Genomic DNA, 26,013 nt, shown 5'->3' with positions numbered 1-26,013 from the left:
AATGAGATGAAGACAAAGGTATGGATACTCATCAATATGAAGTTATTTTAAAACTTTGGAACTGTAGTTGACAGAATGCTTGAGAACTGTGGCTGATGAAGACCAGGTTCTTGAAGGTAGAAATAGAGGCGTTCAGGATGGTATAGCTGCCTTCTGGGAAGAGCATGATGAGATGGGTTTGCTGTATTCAAATCCCATTTTTTGGAAGCACTTGTGCAGATCCACGGGTTAGGATGCTTGAAATTGTCAATTCCGGTGGTTAAAGAACAGTTTAAATGGAAAGCCTCATCCAAATTTAATGTTATGTCAAATTGTAGGTAGGGTTTCAGGCTTCTGCATATAACAAGTCTGGAATGGGCTGTATCTACAAGTTGTAAACTGAAGTTCTGCAAGGTAAGGTTTTTTTTTTTCATAGTGTGCCAGGAATAAGCAGACTTTGGTGCAATAGTGCACATTTGGTGCACATTTTTTATCCAGCTATGCACCACGTTTTTCACTGTAGGAAGCACTGCTATAGTTAATGCCAAGAATCATTGCTTAGAGTTCTCCTGAAGAGCTGCTTGAATTAATATTGTCCTTTCGTTGTAATGAGTTGCTCACAGTGGTATCCTTTGTAGTTGGTATTTCTAGTGGTTAATCAGTTTGCCTTTCGCTATTGACTTGAGCCCCTAGCATACATTGTATTGTAGTCTCCAATTTATAGTGGACCATCGTTGTTAATGATTTCAATATTAAAAGTCTGAGTTTGTGCAGGGTAACTTGTGGGTCTGGTCCCGCCAGGATATTGATTCCTTGGGTTAATATTGCTATGATGACGAGGTCCTGTTGTCTCGTAAACCATGCTATTATTATCACCGATTTGACATGGTCCTTTTTTGTCAATGAGTGATATAGTAGTACTATTAGCTGTTGGAGGTGGTGAAGGGACATTAAAAGTAAGTTGATCGCAGGAGAAGGTGATTCTTTTGTCTGTAATGAAGCTGTAAGTATTTCTGCAAGCTGGGAAGATCCTTGGTGTGACTGTGGCTGATCTTGCTATACCTTCCTAGCATACGAGCTCTTGCTAGTTTCAGGTCCCAGGTGCTTACAATGAACTTAGGTAGCCTCGTGCAGTGTGAGGCTACCATCGAAATGTCCGTAAATTGTGAGTTTTTGGTCTGGTCCCCAAATTCCGAGGGGGACCAGGGAGAAAAAAGGGTTGAAGGCATAGACCCAAATGCTCCTAGAGCTCGTAGGGCAGCAGTTATAGCAAAAAAGCTGGATTCAACTTGGGAACTCCCTTGCAGGTCCTTGCTTTTTCTAAAGCAATGAGAGGAGTTTTTTTCTGAAGCTTTTAAAAGGGTGTGTGGCTGGTGTCGAGGGGTGTCCCGTGGCCCGCAGACCGACGACGTTTCTTTCACTGGAGTTGTGAACTTCTTCAGGGTGGCTTTTTATCGTAGCCTCCCTGGCGGTATTCCCGAGTGTGGCTCGGGGTTAAAATTCAGTACCATTAGCGGTAACCCCGAGCCACACTCGGGATCGCATTGCAGGATCCTGGGGCGGCTTTACTTACCTTGTCCCCGGGATCCTGCGATGTCCCCCGCAGTGTCCGAGGGCTCCGTCCTCCTGCGAAGCCTCTCCGTGCCAGGCTCCGTTCCCTGCGAGCGGCGCGACGCACGGGGGCGGAGCCTGGCGGCAAATTTAAAAAAATGTCAAAATCATAACACATACAGTACTGTAATCTTACAGATTACAGTACTGTATGAAATGATTTCACATCCGTTTTGTCCCCAGTGCTCTGGCCCATGCCCTGCATGCAGTTTTACATGATATACACTGTTCTTTCTGCCTGGAAACTGGAGATTGTCCATAGCAACCAAAAAGTGTCCCTTTACGTCAAAAGTGGCTTTAGACCAGCTAGAAAACAGCGATAGTAAATTAGAACACTTGCAGAATTGAGCGATAGTGAATTGTGGGGAAATTTATTTTATTACTATTTTTTTTAATTTTTTTTAATTATTTATTTTTATTTATTATATTATAATTTATGTTTTTGTGTTTCAAACTTTATCATACCCGGGATATCTACTAGACTCTGGTTTGGACAGATTTAAGTGTGTTATTGTTAAGATTTACAGACCTACAATATAAAAAGCCAAATTTCCATGCAAAATAATTGTACCGCTTTCAGCACCTAAAATCCGAAAGAATCATACCGCCAGGGAGGTTAATGCATGGAATGCATTAAGGTAAAAAAAACCTTTTGCCTTTACCACTCCTTTAAAATAAAGTAGTGTCTATACTGTTCCAGTAATACTTTCTCACCCTGCTCTGCACATGCTCAGTTGCTCTCCATATTTTATATTATGCAAAACATCAGAGCCACTGACAGCCTAAAGATTTAGTGATGCTCAGGGGCTGTGGGCTTCCTCGAAATGGTAACCTCTGGCAAAAAGAAGCAGGAGTCTAGAGGCAATTTACAGCACACACTAATGTTTGTAGCATATTAACGTTGAATGCATGTTCCTTGCTAAAGAACGTAAATTTTTATCAAGTTGTCATAAGTAAAGTTCTGCTTTAAGGTTATCTAATTTGCTTGCAGAATCTCCAACCTAGTATAATCCTTGATAGAACTCTTTAACCACTGCAATACTGGACACTTTCACCCCCTTCCTGCTCAGGGCAATTTTCAGTTTCCAGAGCTGTCACACTTTGAATGACACTTAATGATTAATGATTTTAATCATTTTTCTTTTTTTTAACAGAGCTTTCTTTTGGTGGTATTTTACCACCACCGGTTTTTATTTTTTGCTATATAAATAAATAAAATACTGAACATTTTGGGGAAAAAAACACGCTTTTCTTTGTTTCTGTTAAAAACTTTAGCAAATAGTCTTTCAAAATAAATATCAGTGTATATTTTTTAGTCTGTGTGAAAGTTATACAAAAGTCTACAAAATATTGTGTATATATATTTTTGAAAATAATCAATCCTGATGCCAGGACAATATAAATACCCCCCAATTTTTTTTTTTCACATGCTGTCACCAGACCAGTATAGTGTCACCACAGTGACACCGTACTGCTCTGCGGAGGTGATCAGGACTTTTTTTTACACTATGATTGCTTATTACAGCGATGATCATGATATAAGCATTCATTTTTACTTTGTGAATGGCATCCATTTATGTGCCGTTGTGTACTATTGTGATAGCTGTGATTGGTCACTATCACATGGTACAACAGGTCTGCTGTGATTGGTCCTCTACTATGTGATCACTGCGACCAATCACAGATCACAATAGTACAAAATGGCTATGAATGACAAGCCATTGTTTGTTTACAACTGACATGTGATTGGTCACAGTGATCACATGGTACCAGGGCCATGCACAGTGGCCTGGTACAATAATCAAATGTTCTGCTACGTCCGGTGGACACAGTAAGTCACAGATCACACTGCTGGCACCACTGGGAGGATGTCATGTGATGTTCACCTGGAATAGCTGTGCTCCTGCCCGGCTGTTTTTTTTGGTATAGGCTGGATGGAAGGTGGTTAAACACCTTTGCGATTTCTGTATGCATGAAAATGTAATTCTAAAATAATTAAAAAATGATCCTGAACTTTATTTAACTCTCTTAGGTGGAGTGGGTTTCCATTGGTTTTGTGAAAAGTCTCTGATCTACTGAGTTCAATTAGGAAATCCTGAATCTGCTTTTGAATGTTTCTTCTTATGCATGGAACCATACTCAGTGTTCTTAACAGCCTTTTGGGCATCCTAGACTGAGATGGGGGACATCTCAGCAAAGTAAATTATTGAGATGAACTGATATTTCTTTAGCTTTAACGCTTTAGCTTTAACGCTGAAGAAATTCATTCAGCTTCCACACGTATCCTTTATGTGGTAAATTGGATGTGGAGTTAGTAATTGAAACAGGGGCATGATCAGATATCATAATGGGATAATTTTGAGAAATCAGTGTAGCATCCTCATAGATAGGTTAGGTGAATTTAGATCTTTAGGCTCCTCTGTAATCAATGGAGCAGTGGTTTGACTACCCCCCCCCCCCCCCCCCCCCCCCGCTTCTGAAATATAGTGGGCTGGGAGAATCAGATTTACAGCCTGAATATTTATGTAGTCCCGGCTAATCCCTGCAGAAGGGTGCCCTGGGTGGTGGCTAGAGGATACATAAAAAGTCTAATGCCGCGTACACACGACCGGACTTTACGGCATACTTTGCCTGGCGGACTTTTCGACGGACTTTACGAATGAACGGACTTGCCTACACATGATCAACCAAAGTCTGACGGATTTGTACGTGATGACGTACGACCGGACTAAAACAAGGAAGTTTATAGCCAGTAGCCAATAGCTGCCCTAGCGTCGGTTTTTGTCCGTCGGACTAGCATACAGACGAGCGGACTTTTTGACCGGACTCGAGTCATGTTTCAAATCTAAGTCTGTCAAACTTTCGAGAAAACAAAGTCCACTGGAACCCACACACGATCTAATTGTCCGTCGAAATCCGGTACGCCGGACCAAGTATGCCGTAAAGTCCGATCGTGTGTACGCGGCATAAGAGCCGAGGCAGCCTGGTTCTTGCCCAGGAAGATAAGTTCTCAGCCTCAGGTACTGCTGCCCTTTTGGGCAGTCCAGCTGCTGTTCTGCATTTTGTCATTGAGGTCCCAGCTGTGTCAAAGCTGTGGGGCCTATTCTACTTGTCCTTGCTGGAACTGATTAAGGGATTTCACTGAGGATCTGGTCTGGAGAGTTCATGGGAGGAATGTATTGCTGATATTAAAAGGAGGCATCCAAGTATCCAGGGACATTTGTAAGTACAGGCCTGTCTGCAAGATCCTAGTGACTGAGGCTGGATTCACACCTATGCAGTTTTAGCGCTTTTTGCATTTTGCAGATTTGCACTACAGAACTTGTTCCATAGGAAACCATGTTACATGGACTGTAGTGCAAATTTCAAAATGCAAAAAGCACTAAAACGACATAGATGTGAATCCAGCCTGAGTGCTCCTACTATTCCGTGTGCATTAGTGCCAGTCTCTGCTCAAGTTTGGACATTTATTATAGCGTTTGAGCAGGGACTGTTCTAAGAAGCCCTAAGAAAATGAGAAGCGTCCCTGTGTTACTGGAGTATCCCATACCCTGTTAAAGTTCAGCTAATAGTTAAGCATCAAAAAAAGGATACCACTTGACTGTTCATTGAGCCAGAAGAGTGATTGAAGCTGTGTGTCTGGCTGCTGATGCACTAGTTTGGGAAAAAAAAAACTTGGGACCACTCAGCGGTGATCTCTACACCAATAGATAATGATCAAGATATATCACGTCTGTTCTAGTGTACAACGTGCAGTGTAGAGAAAGTGTATTTTCTGAGCCGCATGTAATGAAGGCACTAACATAAGAGGGTAGGTTTCTAATTGACCTGGAGGGATTATAACAAAAATCAAGATACTACCAGATGTGGTTCAATAGAGCAAGTCTCATTGATCCAGACTTATCACTGTGTTGGTGAAGGTTGCCATGATTGGAGTCTGGGTGTGTGTTGAGGGTTAGGGCTCACTTTTTGCTACTTCGATGTAGTAAAATCTACCCAGCTAGGAATTAGATCTGATCAACCAGGTAGTGCAGATGGAGTGATGTCCAATCTGATAAGACCTTGGGAAACTGTAAGACAGCTATTGTAAAACACTACCATTACTGGATATTTTTGGCTTTCATAAGCTCCAAGAGGGGTTTCAGAGCATGACTTTGGACCAAAGCTTCGGTCACCAGATCTGGAAGTATTTGCAGCTTTGCATCATTAAAATGTCCTATGTTTTTTCATTAGTAAATCTTTTTCCTCATAGTAATGCAATCTGATCACTACATCTTTCTGGATATCCCTCATTGTACCTCATGGCGTTCATGAACTATTAAATTCTAAGGATGAGGCAGGTGCCCTCCACCAATGCCTTAAGATCAGGGTCATGAGAAGCTTATGGTAACCTACTTAGGTTAGGATTATTTTGTTGGTTTCGTTTTTTTTTTTTTGTGTTTTCAATTCCATATATGGCAGAGCTGGTGATAAGCCATATAGAATCATTTCTGTCTTGGAGTTCAGTAATGGCTTTGGAGTGTAATGCTGTGTACACACGGGCGGACATTTCAGCATCAAATGTCCGACGGTCTTTCCGACGGAGTTACGACGGACTTTCGGATGACCGGACTTGCCCACACACGAACGGACTAAAGTCAGTTCGAAAGTCCGTTGGTATGAACGTGATGACGTACTAAGGGACTAGAATAAGGAGGTTCATAGCCAGTAGCCAATAGCTACCCTTGCATCCTTTTTTTGTCCGTCGGACTAGCATACAAACAGACAGATTTTTCGAGTGCGTCGGAAAGATTTGAAACGTGTTCCAAATCTAAAGTCCATCTGATTTTCGATAGAAAAAGTCAGCTGAAGGTCCGATGAAGCCCACACACGGTCAGATTGTCCGGATTCCTTCTGTCAGACCAGTCTGGTCGAAAGGTCCGCCTGTGTGTACACGGCATAAAACTAAAAATCTCAGATTTCAGGGACTGTTTGAGGCTAGACTGCATTTCTGCCAGATCAGATTTGGTTGCAAGCCTGTGGGCCAGAGTGCACATTGACATGTCTGAACAGGCCTAAACTGTTGTGAGCAGGACATTGAAACTGCGGCAGGGATTCCAAGGACAGCGTAGCATGACACGTTGCTCCAACTGGGCGCTTTTGTTAGATTGGGCTTTTAACTTTTCTTGGCCATTGTGGAGAGCCTGGACTCAGATTCAGAATATTAGTGGACAGCAGAAAACATAGGAGTGCAGAGCTCTCTAGGTGCAACCAGCTATCACTATGTCCAGGCCATGCCTCCCATTGCTATGCATTTAATCATATGACTGGCTGCTGTGGGAAAAAACAGTATTTCAGAGCTTTAAATAATGACACTGGACTATGTACTGTAGAAGAGGGTGGGATTGATATTTAGTTAGCATTAAACCCAAAACCAAAAATGTAACACATTGCATCTTACCAATCATTAGATGTGGTGGCTGCATTTGTTTTTTTTTTTTAGGCTCTTTCACACCTCATGTATTAGAATGCCCCCACTCTGGATGGAGGAGCACAGGGGGCACATTTGGACAGCCGCATTGTCAGTCTGGGGGAGGAGAGTGTCCTATGTACTAGCGGATTTAGCCCAAACTCCAACTAACACTTTATAAGCAGTTACAGCAACAGTGGTTTGCTTTTAGTATAAATGTTTTCCATAAATAAATAAAAGTTGATCATTGTAAGCACCCCTGTCAGTGGTAAATTGTTTGTCTCATCCATCTAACTGCTACATCTGCAAGACAGCTTATTTTGAAAAACAAACTTAATAGGTGAGATGAAAATAGAGGAAAGAAATCCTAAAAAAGAAAATTAATGCAGCCACCACATCTAAGAATTTGTAAGCTGCAAAATGTTTGCTAATGGATTTAATATTGCTTTAACTATTATATGTTGGCATTATACCAAAAACTAGATTTTCCATTTAAGTAGCAGATTACCATGTGATGAAAGCTATGAGTTTGGCTAATACACAATTGCAGAATAAGAAATACCTTTTAAAAGACGTTTTCTCACAGACATTATGTGCAACCTGAAAGCAGCAAAAGAGCTAAACATAAAGTTGAAACACATACAGTACACAACATGTGAGCTATTTTAACTACCAAAATATTTACTATTCCATTCAACAAGTTCTGCTTTTTGGCAACATTGTAGAACATAATACACTGCAGCTTTGTATTATCCCATCCTTTATGACAGTGATGGCTAACCTTGGCACCCCAGATGTTTTGGAACTACATTTCCCATGATGCTCAACTACACTGCAGAGTGCATGAGCATCATGGGAAATGTAGTTCCAAAACATCTGGGGTGCCAAGGTTCGCCATCACTGCTTTATGACATGATGACTAAAGTGATATTTAAAAAAAAAAAAAAGGGTTTACAAACATGTCATATGTACCTGCTCTGTGCAATGGTTTTGCACAGAGCAGCCCTGATCCTCTTCTTCTCAGGTCCCCCGCTTGCTATATACGCACTTGTGCAGGCTTGTTCCTGAGCCAGCACATCTCAGCCCCGCCCTCTGCTCCCTCCTTACTGGCTGTGATTCATTCAGGAGGGTTTTTTACTTTAATGCAGGTAAAAAAAACCTTCAGCCTTTAGAACCACTTTACATTCCACTTCTGTTTTGCCACTAGTAAAACAGAAACAAAGCCACGGTATTACACATTCCTCTGTTTCTGTTCCCCCAGAATCAAAATGTAAGGAACAAAAAAAAGACCCCCTATAGAAAAATATTTCCTCCTCCATAAATTGCTGGTGGCTCCTTCCTATGAACACACACACTGTAGCACCATAGTCTGCAATGGTCCTGGGCTCACCTTCCTCTGCTCAGAGCAGAGCCAGGACCTTCACTGCAGCACATCTTGCAGATGCCCCTCCCACAGGCTGTAACTGAGGTCTCAGTATCTGATGAGTGGAAGGTGAGCCGGGGATGAGTACTGCTCAGGGCCCATCCTGCAGCAAGCGGCTGGCTATGTGCACTGATTACTCCCTGAACTGTATTGATAAACTGCAGAATAGGAGTTCTACATGCCCGACATAGTTGCTGAAAGCAGTAATGTTGGGCTACTGCTTGGAAATTTCCTAAACAGATGTGGGCTGACAGTTCTTTCATCATGTCAGCACACCTCTGTTCATGTAGCTTGAAGAAAGTAGCACACTATGCTCCAACTCCGTCTGTACCGCCTCCCCTAGTCAAAGCACCTAATGCCCCATCCCCTCCACTTACAACAACTCACCAACCCTACCCCCCCATGGTGCCTCTCCACCCACCTCATGTCACCCTGCCCCCACCCATCCCAGTCACAGCACTTCCCACACACCTATATGCTCTATACCATGAAAATATATGAGTGCATAAAAATCAATTAATGCATATCAAAGTGGATAAAAACAGAAAATATTGTGAGAAAATATTGTGATACATGAGATCATGGGCGCACACATTGAATAATGTATGGTAACGTTCCTAGAGTTGAAAATTCAAAACTTCTTCTACAGAAATTAGAAAAGTCCCCTGAGGCTTCTCAATGAAAGCCAGTGTGAGATGGTGGGAAAATAAAACACTGCTCACAGTGATCCTCCACCACATAAAATACACGCTTACCAGAATGCAAGCAAAACAGGCTTGTATGTGAACCCAAACTAGCAATGAAGCTTCTCTGTGTGCAGTATGACTGCGGACGTGTAAATGGATGGTACACCAACCCGAACTCAAGGACATGAGGACAAAGGAAAGGTGGACATAGCGTAAATCTGGTAAAACAATTTATTATAAAAAAGGTAGAACACTTACAAAAATGGAGTATAAAAGAGCAGTTCGCTGGCTGGCATAGCGAGCGCCCGTTCTCAGCAAGGTTGCGATGACGTCAGAGCATCGACCTCCCGACGTACATTTCGTCTATAACTGATGTCGTCTGGGGAACGGGCAAACGCTCTGACTCATCTCAATAAATAGACAGGTATAACCACGCCTCGTTGTGACCTCTCAATGACGTGAAACACAAACAACCAATCCACTGAGTGAATTGAAACAAAACCAGGAAACACCCAAACCAACATTGAGAAAGTTTCCTTGAAATCTGTAAAGCATAATAGAAATAAAAATAAAATTAAATTAATAACAAGGTGCATCGAAAATGACCATATAGATACTGAGCCGTTGGGTAAAGACCCACACCAGCACATATCTACATGGACATAAAATGTATATAGAACGGCATTACGCCATCTTGTGGGAACAAACGAAACTACCACTCATAAAAATAGCCAAAAGAAAAAATTAAAAATTAAGTATTAAGTGCATCGAAAGTAACCATATCGATACTTGACCATTGGGTCAAAACCCACACTGGCACATATCCATATAGGCATAGAGCGTATATGAAACAACACTACGCCATCTTATGGGAACAAAAGGAACTACCTCTTCTAAAAGATAGTCCGATGGTAATTAATGAGTGAATGAATAAATGTTAATGGAGAGTAATAAGTGCACTCAAAAAAGTAATTATATGTACAAATTATAAATATACCGAATATGAATATCGAATAACGCCATTGAGATGTCACACCGAGTTCACATCGACACATAGGGTGGCAATAATACACATTATCAATGGGATATGCAGTACATAGGATGGAAATACCAGGCATTATCGATAAATGCATTAAGGTCTATCTCTACATTCAACCCAAACGGTGTGTAGCACTTAATTCTGTGTATCCATGCCATTTCTAGGCGCGAGATACCTCGCACCAAGGATCCACCCCTCCAATGACAGGTATATTTGTCTATCCTTAAAAAGATGGTTTTATCTGGATTCCTATTATGGACTTTTAAATAATGCCTAGACACAGGATGTTTGGGGAAACCATTAAGGATATTCGTCACATGCTTGTTAAGTCTAACCATAAGGGGGCGCTTGGTCCTGCCCACATACTGCAGCCCGCAAGGGCATTGGAGCAGGTAAACCACCCCCTTGGGAGAGCATGTGATAAAAGGCCTGATCACGAATTCAACCTGGGTACTGGACAATCTAAAAGAATGAGTTCTCCTATGTGTACATCCGTTTAATGAGCATACCCTACATCTCCTGCATTGGTAGAATCCCGTAAGACTATCAAAAAATCCCCTCTTGATGATAGGGGGGGTCAATGATGTTGGTGGCAACAGTACCCCTGAGGGAGGGTGCCCCTCTGTAAACCACCTGGGGTTTTGAAGGGAGAATGGTGTTAAGGGTGAGATCATTGGCGAGAATGTGCCAATGCTTTTTAATCAATTGACCAACTGTCCTATGCTGAATGGAATATGTCGTTATGAAAGGAATAAAGGGCACCCTATTGACATTGGGCATTTTCTCCTTAAGCAGTTCGCTCCTATCAATGGATAATACCTCCTCAAGGGTGTTTTTGAGGAGTATATCTGAATAGCCCTTCTCCGAGAAGCGTTTAGTCAGAACATCCGCCTGCAGGAGAAACTCGCCCGTCGGAACAATTCTGTCTCAGGCGGACGTACTGACTTTTAGGCACCGACCTAATCCAAGCCTCATGGTGACAACTATTGGTGGGGCTATATGAGTTACAGTCGGTGCTTTTAAAATAGGTGGCAGTGGTAAACTGACCATCTTTCACTCTAATAGTTAGATCCAAAAAATGGATCTCGTGCTGGCTGGCTTCATAGTTAAGGAAAATGCCCCTAGTGTTAATGTTCCCCAAGAAAGGAGGCCAAATCGGCCTTGTCTCCATCCCATTGGAGGAGGATGTTGTCTGTATACCTAGCCCACAGAACCACCTGGGGTTTCTGCTGGGCATAGACGACATCCTCTTCCCAAAGGGCCATAAAGAGGTTCGCCAAACTGGGGGCATATTTAGCCCCCATGGCGACCCCTCTGTCCTGCTTGTAAAACTGGCCCCCAAACCAGAAATAGCTCAGAGATGCAGAAAATTGGAGCAACTCCAGGATGAAAGAAATTTGCTCATCTAGTAGGCCAGAGTCGCGCCTTAGAAAATATTCAACCGCAGTATTGCCATCCTATGTACTGCATATCCCATTGATAATGTGTATTATTGCCACCCTATGTGTCGATGTGAACTCGGTGTGACATCTCAGTGGCGTTATTCAATATTCATGTTCGGTATATTTATAATTTGTACATATAATTACTTTTTTGAGTGGACTTATTACTCTCCAATAACATTTATTCTTTCACTCATTAATTACCATTGGACTATCTTTTAGAAGAGGTAGTTCCTTTTGTTCCCATAAGATGGCGTAGTGTTGTTTTATATACGCTCTATGCCTATATGGATATGTGCCAGTGTGGGTTTTGACCCAATGGTCAAGTATCGATATGGTTACTTTCGATGCACTTAATACTTAATTTTTAATTTTTTCTTTTTGCTATTTTTATGAGTGGTAGTTTCTTTTGTTCCCACAAGATGGCGTAATGCCGTTCTATATACATTTTATGTCCATGTAGATATGTGCTGGTGTGGGTCTTTACCCAACGGCTCAGTATCTATATGGTCATTTTCGATGCACTTAATATCCCAGGTGTCTATAATAATCATTTCAGCTCTAGTCCTAGTTATTAATTTAATTTTATTCTTATTTCTATTATGCTTTACAGATTTTTAGGAAACTTTCTCAATGTTTGGGTGTTTCCTGGTTTCGTTTCGATTCACTCAGTGGATTGGTTGTTTGTGTTTCACGCCATTGAGAGGTCACAACGAGGCGTGGTTATACCTGTCTATTTATTGCGATGAGTCAGAGCGTCGCCCGTTCCCCAGATGACGTCAGTTATAGATGAAACGTATGTCGGGAGGTCGACGCTCTGACGTCATCGCAACCTTGCCGAGAACAGGCGCTCGCTATGCCGGCCGGCGAACTGCTCTTTTATACTCCATTTTTGTAAGTGTTCTACCTTTTTTATAATAAATTGTTTTACCGGATTTACGCTATGGCCACCTTTCCTTTGTCCTCATGTCCTTGAGTTCGGGTTTGTGTACCATCCATTTACACGTCCGCAGTCACGCTGCACACAGAGAAGCTTCATTGCTAGTTGGATACCCGCATTTGGGTTCACATACAAGCCTGTTTTGCTTGCATTCTGGTAAGCGTGTATGTTATGTGGTGGAGGATCACTGTGAGCGGTGTTTTATTTTCCCACCATTTCACACTGGCTTTCATTGAGAAGCATCAGGGGACTTTTCTCATTTACGTAGAAGTTTTGAATTTTCAACTCTATATGAACTTTACTATACATTATTCATTTTGTGCACCCATGATCTCATGTATTCATATATCATGATATTTTCTCACAATATTTTCTGTTTTTATCCACTTTGATATGCATTAATTGATTTTTATGCACTCATATATTTTCATGGTATAGCGCAGTTTTGTATTGTTGTGTATATCTCACAGTTGAACTGCTGCTTTTTAGGGTTTTTTTTTCTGCGATAGCACGGTGATTTTCTGTTTTTATGCTTCCCACACACCTGACCTCTTCCCTTGCAACAGAACCTCTGTCTCCCCCCCCTTTTTAAGCCTGGGTTCACACATGTGCGGTGCAAATTGAAGCTCAGGTTTCACTGGGGAGATAAAAATCTCCTGTTCAAAGGCTCATTTGCGTTTTAGCTCAGGATCAGTGAGCAGGGAGAGGGGGAGGTGTAGTGAGGAGAAGGAGAAAATCCATGTTCAGAACGCAATGCATCTGCGAAGCAGATGCGTTCCCATAGAAGATAAGGGGCTTGTAATTCGCAATGCCCAGAAAACACACACGTTTTTTGTGCAATGCGCAGTGTGAATGCAACGCACATATGTGAACCAGATGCATTCATATGAATGTATTTTAAAATGTCCTGCGAATTAGAGGCGGTGTAAGCCGCCTCTAATTCGCATAGGTGTGAACGGGGGCTTAATCACAGCTTCCCTCACACACAACAAACACTGGCCTCCTCACCTACTACACACCTCGCCCCTACCCTAGTCATAGTAGCTCTTCACCCACCTCATCCCTTAGTTACAGCACCACCCTGGATCATGACATCTCCCACCTACCTCAGCCCCCCCTCCAGCAATGGCTCCTCCCACCCCCTGGTCACAGAAGCTCCTACCCACCTCATCCCCTCTAGTCAGATTGTCAGAGCATTGTGCAACTATCCAGCTCCCCTTCTTCACTACTCTGCCCACACTCTATATTAACGCCCCAGATAACAATCCCTCTATCTATACCATTCATAACACCCCGCCCACAGTGGCTTCCTCCCACCCATGTCACTCCCCACTTATAGTGCCTCCCTCCCATTTCACCCCTTTGCCCATCTGTTCCTGAGCACAGTTAATCCCTCCCAGGTTACAGTCCCCACTCTGCCATAACCTGTCATAACTACCTATTCCAATTCATCACTGCAAATCCACTCCTCTGTTGTCTGTTTCCCATCACCTGCATAATATATTCTGCTCCAATCCATAGACATTTACTTTATGGAACAAGCACACTTTTGCTAGTATATATAAAAATTTCAGAGCATCGAACCGGCATTTCACGCTTGTTGCATTTGTCAGCTAAATGGTTACACATCAAGGGGTGTAAAAATTTCAAAATACAAGAAGTTTCCCTATGGTGCTAATAAAGGATATGTAAGCAAATAACCCTCTATGCCTGTGATGGCGAACCTTGGCACCCCAGATGTTTTGGAACTACATTTCCCATGATGCTCATGCACTATGTAGTATAGTTGAGCATCATGGGAAATGTAGTTCCAAAATATCTTGGGTGCCAAGGTTCGCCATCACTGCTCTAAGCTGTTAAAAAATTGCTTTGATATCAACTTTAATTGGGTTTATAAGTTATAAAGTTTTTTTTTTATTATGGGGTGAAACCTTAATGAATAATTGTAAGATATTCAGTCATAGCAACTGATAGTACGTTAACGTGATAATTTAAAATCTAGATATAAAAATGACTCTCCAAGCTCATACAAGAAATAGACATTGGGGGTTATTTACAAAAGGCAAATCCACTTTGCACTGCAAGTGCACTAGGAAGTGCAGTTGCTCTAAATCTAAGGGGTAGATCTGAAATGAGGGGAAGCTCTGCTGATTTTATCATCCAATCATGTTCAAGCTAAAATGCTGTGTTTAATTTTCCTTGCATGTCCCCCTCGGATCTACAGTGACTTTACTTCCAAGTGCACTTGCAGTGCAAAGTGGATTTGCCTTTAGTAAATAACCCCCCGTGTGCTAAATCTTCTAGTTTCTGTGCAATTGATACCAATTTGCCAAGGGTATGGATTGTACAAGTAATATTTGTCAGGTGTTAAATTTGTTGCGCATTTCTCTTGAATGTTGCTTTAGTAAATGAATTGAAATTCATCTTACCACTAGCAACGTGCAAAGAATTAAGCAAAGCATTATAAGTACAAGTTATCTTTTATGTAAATCTCTTTCCCAGCCCCATTTTTTTTTAGTCCTTAAACTATTCCAAGCTAAACCATCCCATTCCCCACCCCGGTGCTTACATAGACCTGAATGGGAATTATCCATATTATAAGAGCAATGTCCCAAGTCTATGGGACATTACTGCGCAAGTGCATGTAGTGCCACATTAGATTTTGTTGGCCAAGATGTAAACCATGTAAGAGGCAACACTATTGGAGGATGTAAGTATGCAAGTATGCACCTGGGTGGTGGAATTTCAGTTTAGTATATTGTGGGGGGCTGGTGGACTTTTACTTAACAGTGAAGTATGTTATCCTATGTGTCCATGCACACATGGACGTTTTTGAACTTTTATCAGCAGTGGAGTTTATGGGCTGTTTTCTGAACACCATAAAATCGCGTTCAGGAGTCGTTGTTCTGACCACAAAAAACGCCAAACACACATAAACGCTGATAATGTCGATAAACGCTCAAAAACGTGGCTCACCAGCGTTTTTTAATGTTTTTGATCCCTTGAAAAAAAATAAATAAACGCTAAACACTAACGTGGAAACATGCTAAAAACACTAATAAACGCTATTGCAAAAACGTTAAAAAATGTTGAAAGACTCACTGCAAAGCTACTGGCGTTTTTATAACGTTATTTTAATGTCCAGTGTGCATGGAGCCTAAAGATTGATCGGAATCGTTTATAGTTGCAATTTTTCAACATATTAAAACTATCTATAATTTAATGAATATGTGATGAAATTATATTAGCTTAATTAAGGTTTCTCCTTTATTACCAGCTGGCATCTCTGCCAGTAAACCTACAGGCATAGCCATTAAACTTTCAGGTACCTACAAAAATGTTTAAATAGCTTAATTCTGCAAGGAAAATAAAAGTTGAAATGATTAAAAATGTACAGTTTCTTCTTCTCTGTCCTGTAACAAAAGCAGAATAATAATACTGTTGTGTATAGTAATACTGACAAGGTACAACACAAGCATCTGACAATGTTCTAGTACGTAACTCCCCCTAAAAATGTAAGGATCATTCAACTTAGCATAGGGTAAATGAATTAGTCAAGAAATACTTTCATGGTTACCTATGCTGTTTAAAAGGAAATGAATGATAAATTAAAAATGAAAAAAAAAAATGAATAAAGTGATTTTGTAAACAAAAGATATTGTAGTAAATATAATTTGAAATAAATATCATCATATAATATTAAAATGAAAACTGTGTTATAAAGTAATCCAAAATAGGACTAAATCATCGCACTAGACAGCGCTAGTGTTGAGCAATTGAAATATGTGGCCAACAACACATGCAAAGGAAAATCAAATGACAGAAAAGTCCCTTAATAGAAAGTCCCTTATAAAGGGTAGTGATGTAAAGTTCAGGGTGTAGTCCAAAACATAAAATTCAGGTGATCTTGAAAACAATCCTCCGCATGCACCTTCCACCGATCACTACGAACTCCACCCGGTGCAAAACACTCTCCCCCTAGGGGTTTAAACTCACCAGAAATGGGGAGTAATAAAGCATTCAGAATAATCACTCTTTATCAGCAGTTGTTAACATCACTCCATGCAGGGTCACAGATTTGCAGGGCTCATATTGAATCAAGAAACGGAGAGAAAAGTGCACATAGCGTAATCCCGTTTATTGACAGAAACCCCTTCCACATAAAAAGACAGCAACCCCCCTTCAATAAAAATACGTACATCAAATAAGAAAAAAGAAAGCAATCAATCAGACAGGCAGGTAGTGTAAGTGTGTAAACTTCACCAAGAGACGCCAGCGCCGCCACACAGGAGATGATGGATACTTCCTGGTTGTGCAGTTGGCTCAGGTGGAGCGCACACGTCACTTCCTACGTTGCGTAAGCCACCCTGACGCGTTTCGTCATATCCTGACTTCAACAGAGGGCGTGGCTACACGACGAATTGGTCAGCTTAAATACCCTTTACAATCCGCCCAGCCAATCACAGCGAAACTCGGGTGCCGGCGGGTGCACGTCGCCAGCCCCGGCATCACTGACGGCTTATAATAGACGGTGTATCGGGGCAAAAAGACACTGCACATATTCAGCACATTTAGACAAGCACATAAATTAAAGCTGGTAATCAAATGGGCATAGACTAGAGATATTTAAATCACTATCTATAACGTCAGCTCATCCTATGCAGCATAACATTCTAAGCTTCACTCCCCAGCAATAAATGTTCACTTGAAAGTCGCACCGTAAATAGGATACCAATCTGGTGCATTTTACAGTCATATTGATAAATGTAAAAAAACTTATTTAATTAAAATAAATATGTATAATATACATGTAAATAACAACCCAAAATAGATTGCATTAAAAAAGCCAAAAGTGGAGGGGCTCTAACTTGATTCGTGATCTGTCGAGAAGAGAGACCCAGTGGATCTTCTTGGTCGACACTTTATCGCCTAGGGGATTAAACGTCGACCTAGATATCAACTGCTTCATAAGTGATTACTAACATCTGCGATTAATGTTTTGCCTCATCTGTTTATGATCGGTTCTGTGGGCAGTCTGATGCTCTCCTTTTGACTGCTGTTTCAGTTTGCTCTTTGGGCCTCTATTATATTTCTGCTCTCCTTACAGTAGTACTCTGTGTACGACTACTGATCTGTTTAAAAGTTATGGATTAGTTTCGCTTTTTTATTATTATGTGATTTTTTAAAAATGATACGGAGTAATTTCTGCTCTTTTTATTAATATGCGATTTCATAGTCTTCTTTTTGAGATTTTTCAGCCTCCTGCAATTTTATATATTTTTTCTTTAATTATTTTGTGTTTTAGTTCACCATTAAAACTCATTCAGCTTTATAGTCTAATTGCTATTGGTAAGGACCCTGTGCAGCATTATGTGTGCATTGAGGTTCTTTCTTCTTTTTTATATATTAACATATATGTCTGTTTACTTTATATATGTGCGTAATAGTGCAGCGATTTTTTAATGCAATCTATTTTGGGTTGTTATTTACATGTATATTATACATATTTATTTTAATTAAATAAGTTTTTTTACATTTATCAATATGACTGTAAAATGCACCAGATTGGTATCCTATTTACGGTGCGACTTTCAAGTGAACATTTATTGCTGGGGAGTGACAGCTTAGAATGTTATGCTGCATAGGATGAGCTGACGTTATAGATAGTGATTTAAATATCTCTAGTCTATGCCCATTTGGTTACCAGCTTTAATTTATGTGCTTGTCTAAATGTGCTGAATATGTGCAGTGTCTTTTTGCCCTGATACACCGTCTATTATAAGCCGTCAGTGATGCCGGGGCTGGCGACGTGCACCCGCCGGCACCTGAGTTTCGCTGTGATTGGCTGGGCGGATTGTAAAGGGTATTTAAGCTGACCAATTCGTCGTGTAGCCACGCCCTCTGTTGAAGTCAGGATATGACGAAACGCGTCAGTGCGTGGCTTACGCGACGTAGGAAGTGACATGTGCGCTCCACCTGAGCAAACTGCACAACCAGGAAGTATCCATCATCTCCTGTGTGGCGGCGCTGGCGTCTCTTGGTGAAGTTTACACACTTACACTACCTGCCTGTCTGATTGATTGCTTTCTTTTTTCTTATTTGATGTACGTATTTTTATTGAAGGGGGGTTGCTGTCTTTTTATGTGGAAGGGGTTTCTGTCAATAAATGGGATTACGCTATGTGCACTTTTCTCTCCGTTTCTTGATTCAATATGAGCCCTGCAAATCTGTGACCCTGCATGGAGTGATGTTAACAACTGCTGATAAAGAGTGATTATTCTGAATGCTTTATTACTCCCCATTTCTGGTGAGTTTAAACCCCTAGGGGGAGAGTGTTTTGCACCGGGTGGAGTTTGTAGTGATCGGTGGAAGGTGCATGCGGAGGATTGTTTTCAAGATCACCTGAATTTTATGTTTTGGACTACACCCTGAACTTTACATCACTACCCTTTATAAGGGACTTTCTATTAAGGGACTTTTCTGTCATTTGATTTTCCTTTGCATGTGTTGTTGGCCACATATTTCAATTGCTCAACACTAGCGCTGTCTAGTGCGATGATTTAGTCCTATTTTGGATTACTTTATAACACAGTTTTCACTTTGATGTATTTGATTTGAGACAGCTGCTTTGCACTTTCTTTTTAGGTCTCCTCTCAGTTTGATAGGCAAAGTGGAGGTCTATCTCATTTATGTATATATGATTTTATAGTTGCATTTTGATGCCTATCCACATGTATGCATTTTTGGATATTTAATAAGATTTTCTTACATTTTGTATTTATATCTACATTTTGGATCAGTATAGTGACCTGGTGCTGAGTAGTGTTTCTGCAGGTCTGGTGAAACACTTTTTATTTTTATATAATATTAAAAACTGTATGATTGATATAAATTAACAATCTTAGAGAGTCATGTTAATATAGCAGTGAATGTGACATTCCCCGAACAATCACTGCCACAAACCATTCTGGTGCATCTTTTTTCAATTATAGAGAATGATTAACCACCTGTGAATGTTTGGTGAATTTCACCCTTACTGCTTTATTATTATGCCTTAAAATATAAGTCCATATAAAATCTTCTCTTTTAGTGATGGATAGAGTGAGGAAGTGTTAGAACCCATTTGGTTTTATTGCTATCTGGGACTCCAGTAGAGAAATTTTACCCCACTTTGTGTCCTGAAAAAGTTTTTTTCTCCCAGAAAAATCAGCAATGGCACAGACAGAAATTAAAATCTTGAAGGAGGTCTAGCTTTTTTATACTCAAAAATATAAACACTTTTTTTTTTAGTAGTCTGTGTAAGGCCTGGCCATACATGGTTCAAATTTCAGCCGGTTCAGCAGGAACCGGCCGAGATTTGAACCATTAATGGGCAGGCTGAATGTATAAAGTTCATCGATCAATCAACTTGGGTACAACCAGCCTGCTAGATTCTCTAGCAATCATCACTAGCGGATGCTATAGCCGCTAGTGATAATCACTGTCTTCTCCCAACGGGATGGCTTCCCCCACCTGCCCCGCCCCCCTTCCCGGGAGAAGACAATTGCTGATCCCCCTGTCAACACAGTCTGTGTTGATGGGGCAATTGTCCACGAGTTGCAGGAAAGATATTTACAACCGTGTGTGGCTTGCCTTACTGTTGGAGAGTTCTCCAACTTCCTGAACTCAATTCATGAAAAGTTAGGTAAAATAGCTCATAGCATTTCTACTAAAATAGTGCATTAGTTATACTGTGATATTCAGTGGGATGGATACAGTGGAGAAGGATTGGAACAGTTTTTATTGTTAATAAATGGTTTAACCACTTAAGGACCAGCCTCGTTTTGGATTTTAGGTGTTTACATGTTTAAAACAGGTTTTTTTGCTAGAAAATTAATTAGAACCCCCAAACATTATATATGTTTTTTTTTCTAACACCCTAGAGAATAAAATGGCAGTTGTTGCAATACTTTTTTTTGCACCGTATTTGCGCAGCGGTCTTATGAGGGCACTTTTTTTGGAAAAAATTCACTTTATTGAATAAAAAAATAAGACAACAGTAAAGTTAGCCCAATTTTTTTTTTTATATTGCAAAATATAATGTTACGCCAAGTAAATTGATACCCAACATTTCACGTTTCAAAATTGCACCCGCTCGTGGAATGGCGTCAAACTTTTACCCTCAAAAATCTCCATAGGCGATGTTTAAAAAATTCTACAGGTTGCATGTTTTGTGTTACAGAGGAGGTCTAGAGATAGAATTATTGCTCTCACTCTACCGGTTGCGGTGATACCTCACATGTGTGGTTTGACCACCATTTTCATATGCGGGCGCTACTCGCGTATGCGTTCGCTTCTGCGCGCGAGCTCGTCGGGACGGGGGGTTTTTAAAATTTTCTTTTTTAATTTTTATTATTTATTTTACATTATTTTATTTATTTTTACACTGTTTAAAAAATAAAAATGTGTCACTTTTATTCCTATTATAAGGAATGTAAACATCCCTTGTAATAGAAAAAAGCATGACAGGACCTCTTAAATATGAGATCTGGGGTCAAAAAGACCTCAGATCTCATATTTACACTAAAATGCAATAAAAAAAAAAAATAAAAAAAAGTCCTTTAAAAAAATGACATTGGAAAAAATATGCCTTTAAGAGGCGTGGGCGGAAGTGACGTTTTGACGTCGCTTCCGCCCAGCAGTGTCATGGAGACAAGTGGGCGCCATCTTAGCCTCACTCGTCTCCAGGCACAGGAGGGAGACGGATGCAATCGCCTCCGCCGCTACCGACGGCTCCGGTAAGCAGCGGAGGGCTCCGGATCGAGGCGGGAGGGGCCCTCTCCCACCACCGATAAAAGTGATCTCGCAGCGAATCCGCCGCAGGGACCACTTTTATCAGAAAGCCGGCCGCCGCATGAAAACGGGGATACCGGGGTTATGGCAGCTAGCTGCTGCCATAACAACGATATCCCCCTTCAAAGTTTGGACGTACATCGGCGTGCGGCGGTCCGGAAGTGGTTAAACTATAGAAATATGCCAACTCACTAAAACCTCATACACACGATCGGATTGTTGGCCAACAAAGCGTCAGACTTTTGTCCGAAGGGCGCGTGCCAGGAACTTGTCTTTGCATACAAATGGTACACAATTGTCGGCCAACAAACACGAACGTAGTGACGTACTATGTGGAATTTCAGCTCTTGAGCGCCACCATTTGGGCACTTTCTGCTAATGTCATGTTTGGTAAGCATTGATTCCGAGCATACGTGTTTGTACTTTGGACTTTTGTGTGACGGACTTGTGTACACACAATACGAAAATCTGACAACAGACCGTTGTCTGCCAAAAATTAACTAGCCTGCCATCCAATATTTGTTGGCCGAAAGTTGGACAACAGTTGTCTGATGGAACGTACTAATGGTCAGATTTTAGGCAAACAGTCTGTCATCACACAATTCCCTGATGACAATCCGATTATGTGTACAAGGCACAAGTCAGTGTGGTCCCTGCAGCATATGTATTAATACAAAAGAAAAAAAGATCACTAGAATACCAGTCAAAAGGAAGCTGCTTTCACAGGACACATGTGGCATATCAAAAATATTTAAGTTACATTTAGTAAATGCAAAATATCTTTATAAATTTCAGATATTGAATGAAAATAGTATAAATAATCAAACACATATATAAATTTCCCTTCACTTCCTGTCCCATAGCCAAAACAAGAAGTGAGAGGAAATCCCTACAAATTGAAAAAATCCTCTGGGGCAGGGGTGTTCCTAGGTGGGAAAAAGACCAGGGGCTTCAACCCGAAGTCCAAGCCCAGTGGCGGGGAGGGGGGGGGATTGACTGCTTGGGGGGGTAGGCTCACTTGCTGGTTGCTGCCTACCTGCCCATTACACTGACCTACCTGCCCCTTACACTGACCTACCAGACCCCTACACTGACTGTATGTAATGGAAAGGGGTGTTGGGGTGTGCTGCAGGGTATTGATGCTCACTGCTGGGGATCTATTTTTGCAAGGGGGGTCTATTGTTGCTGCTGGGGGACCTATTGTTGCTGGGGGGTCAGTTGTTGCTGAAAGAGATCTATTGTTGGGGGAGGGGTCTATTGTTGATGGCAGCCAGACAGACTATTAATGCTGGCTGTGCAGAGATCTGTTGATGCTGCTGGGAGTCTATTGTTGCTGGTGGGGAAATTTTGATGTGGTTGGTCTATTGTTGCTAGGGGGGATCTATTGTTGCTGGCTGCAGGGGATCTATTTGACTGCTTTTCTTGATATCATTACCAAATTCCATACAAATTGCTTAGCACCTCAAAATGATACTTGGTTCTATATTGTCTAAAAGGGACGGTACTAGGGGCGGAGAAAAGGGGTGACTCGGAAAGGGGGAGTTCCTGCACCCATTGTCTGAGAAAAAAAGCCCTGTGTATGTATGTGTGTATATATATATATATATATATATATATATATATATATATATATATATATATATATACACCTATAGCTTTCTATTTATGGCAATTGCTTAATTAGTCTACCACAATATTGATATCACCACCACCTACCAGCGCCCTCTATCTACTATCACTTGTATTTGACCACTTTGTCCAAATCAGGGGAGCAGCTAAATTCTACTATTTAGTTTTTTTACTAGTTTTTTGGCGCGGAATCTATCTAATCACTACACTTTTTTTTTTTTTATGAGCCCTGGATAGCACTTCTCATCCTCCTTCATTCTATCCAAATTTAGGACAAAAAAAAAACTGTTTGTCTGAACATACACTTTCATTTATTACAGGGAGCAGCTGCATTTGACTCTGGGGCTTAATATGGCTCAAGTTATGATCACACCTGTGCCTGCAGAGAGAATCTGAGGATGTTGTATGTATTTGCTTTACATTAGGACCTCTGTTGATTCTAGAACTCCAATATAAGCAGAAGATTCTACAATCGTTGTTGCCCATGCTGGTTCTTTTGTTTATTCTGTGGACAATGAAACAAATAATCTGGTAAGGCGATCCAGACCTAATGGCACCACTCCAGAGAACAAGTCTCATCCACTGAGGACACGTGCAAGCAAAGGTGCCTGTCTACGCTCCTGATACCAAGGGTAAAACCGAATGCAGGCCACACACCCATGATGTCAATACCTCCATATATAAGCTTCATTCAAGCACAGACAACATTAAGCGTGTCCCTACATGGTCCCTACAAGGTGGGCGTTCCTCATATAACAAAATCAACTGAGAACAACAATACATACATTGCAAAAAAAAAAAAAGCTAGGTTTATGTCGTTTTATGTAAGTTTGCATGGTCCTGTATCAAGAAGTCATATTGATATCATGATAATGCCGTAGCAGTAGTACCAAAATGAGGCACCAAGACTAAAGATATGAATGTGTTACATTTATAAATAGCTTAATGTTCAGCTGGTTTAATGTCATTTTTATCAAAGGCTAAGCTGGCCATACATGGATCAATATTTGCCTGGTTCAGCATGGACCAGCTGAATTTTAATTCATATGTGGCAACTGTGGTTGAACAGAAGTCGATCTACCAATCAAATGCTGTTTTAACCACTTACAGACCAGAAGGATTTACCCACTTCCTGACCAGGCCATTTTTTGCGATACGGTACTGTATCGCTTTAACTGATAATTGAGCAGTCATGTGACTTTGTACACAAACAAACAGAGCTTTCTTTTGGTGGTATTTGAGCACCTCTGCGGTTTTTATTTTTCGTGCTATAAGCAAAAAAAGACTAACAATTTTGAAAAAAAAAAATATTTTTGACTTTTTCCTATAGTAAGTATCAAAAAAACAAAAACAAAAAAAAAAACAGATTTCTTCATCAGTTTAGGCCAAAATGTATTCTTCTACATATTGTTGGTAAAAAAAAAAATTGCACCCCATGGGGTATAAAACTGTAAGCTTTTATGATTTGCTAAAGTATACCATTGAACACCGAATGCCAGGCAAAACCAAGACCAAAGTCTTCACCAGCTTACTAGTGTTTGTAGGACTAGGAGTGCAGATTGGCCACTAATGTGACTCCTTTTCTGGCTCTCATATTGGCCACCATGAATAACATCTTTAATACTGATATTTCTGCACATTTATTTGTAGTTCATGTAAAACTATAATATGAACATTAATTGTATGAAATCTCTTCAGTGTTAATTGCAGACAAAATCCTTATGGTACACAAATCTATTAAGAATAGGCTAGGGCGGGGGGCAGGAGGCGGAGCAGACATGCATTGTTAGAGCTCCACACCGCTGAGGAGAGAAGAGAAGGACAAAGCGGAGCCTGCAGGCTCAAAAGGTATCCATTTGAACCTTTTTGCCCCAGGAAATATGGTACTGGGAGGAAACCGTGGCAGAAATAAAAATCACCTCACAAAGAGCTCACAGGCACTCACTGCAGCTGAAGCAGCTCCAGTCACCTCACAAGATACAGCATCAGGGCGCTCTCACAGACAGAAAATGTCACAGCAAGACTCTCCATTTGAGTCAGATACAGAACAAATCCTCTCACAAACTTCTCCACAAGCCTCCTCAGTATCCCCAGTAATATTATTACAATTTGAAAAGATGCTTCATAAGGCTTTAAAACAAACCTCAGACCAAATAACAAAAAGCCTAACCAAAGAAATAAGAGAGCTGGGAAACCGCACCGCAGCCCTAGAAATAAAAATGGATGAAATTGAAATTACAACCCAAGTAAATATAACAGAATTGGAACAATTAAAAGAAGAGAATTTAATACTTCAAACTAAGCTCGAAGATTACGAAAATAGAGCCAGACGTTCAAACTTGCGCATAAGGGGAATACCTGAAACTGTGACAGACCTGCAATCTACTATTACTGCTCTATTACAAGAACTAAAGCCAGATATCCCTATTGAACGTTTAGAACTGGACAGAGTACACAGAGCCCTCACAGCCAAAAAGAAAGATGGACCCCCACGTGATATAATCACAAAATTTCATTATTACAGAACGAAAGAACAAATACTAATTGCTGCAAGAGAAAAAAAGGAACTTAATTTTCAAGGACACAATTATCAAATTTTTGCTGACCTATCCCAACTTACTATTACTAAAAGACGATCCATGAAACCCCAACTAATGGAACTGCAACGCCACAACATTATGTATCAATGGGGCTTCCCCTTTTCAGTCAGATTTAACTAATAGGGGAAAAATTTACAGAAGCAGATCAGCAGATGAACTACAACAAACCCTTTTAAAATTAAATCTGACAGAACCCACAAGCAGCAACTCTCCCACACGCAGAAGAATGGCATCATCTTCACCTTCAGGCAGCACCCAGAAAATTTCAGAACAAAATGGGAATCATCATTCTCACAAAAGAGGCCGTTATGCCACATCATCCATGGACCAAGAAGATTCAATGGACTGACATCCTAATTCCTAATATCTCTTCATTTATTATA

At 40.8% G+C, this 26,013-nt stretch overlaps 1 protein-coding gene across 1 annotated transcript in view; it reads right to left on the bottom strand.

The window, feature by feature from the left end:
• Nucleotides 1-26,013, bottom strand: part of PDE1C (phosphodiesterase 1C) — a 1,091,434-nt gene that overhangs the window by 15,964 nt on the left and 1,049,457 nt on the right.

Source organism: Aquarana catesbeiana, linkage group LG05 (genome assembly GCF_042186555.1).
Source record: "Aquarana catesbeiana isolate 2022-GZ linkage group LG05, ASM4218655v1, whole genome shotgun sequence".
NCBI classification, from domain to species: Eukaryota; Metazoa; Chordata; class Amphibia; order Anura; family Ranidae; genus Aquarana; species Aquarana catesbeiana.
The sequence above is the reverse complement of the archived record's forward strand: the minus strand, read 5'-3'. Positions and strand labels throughout refer to the sequence as shown.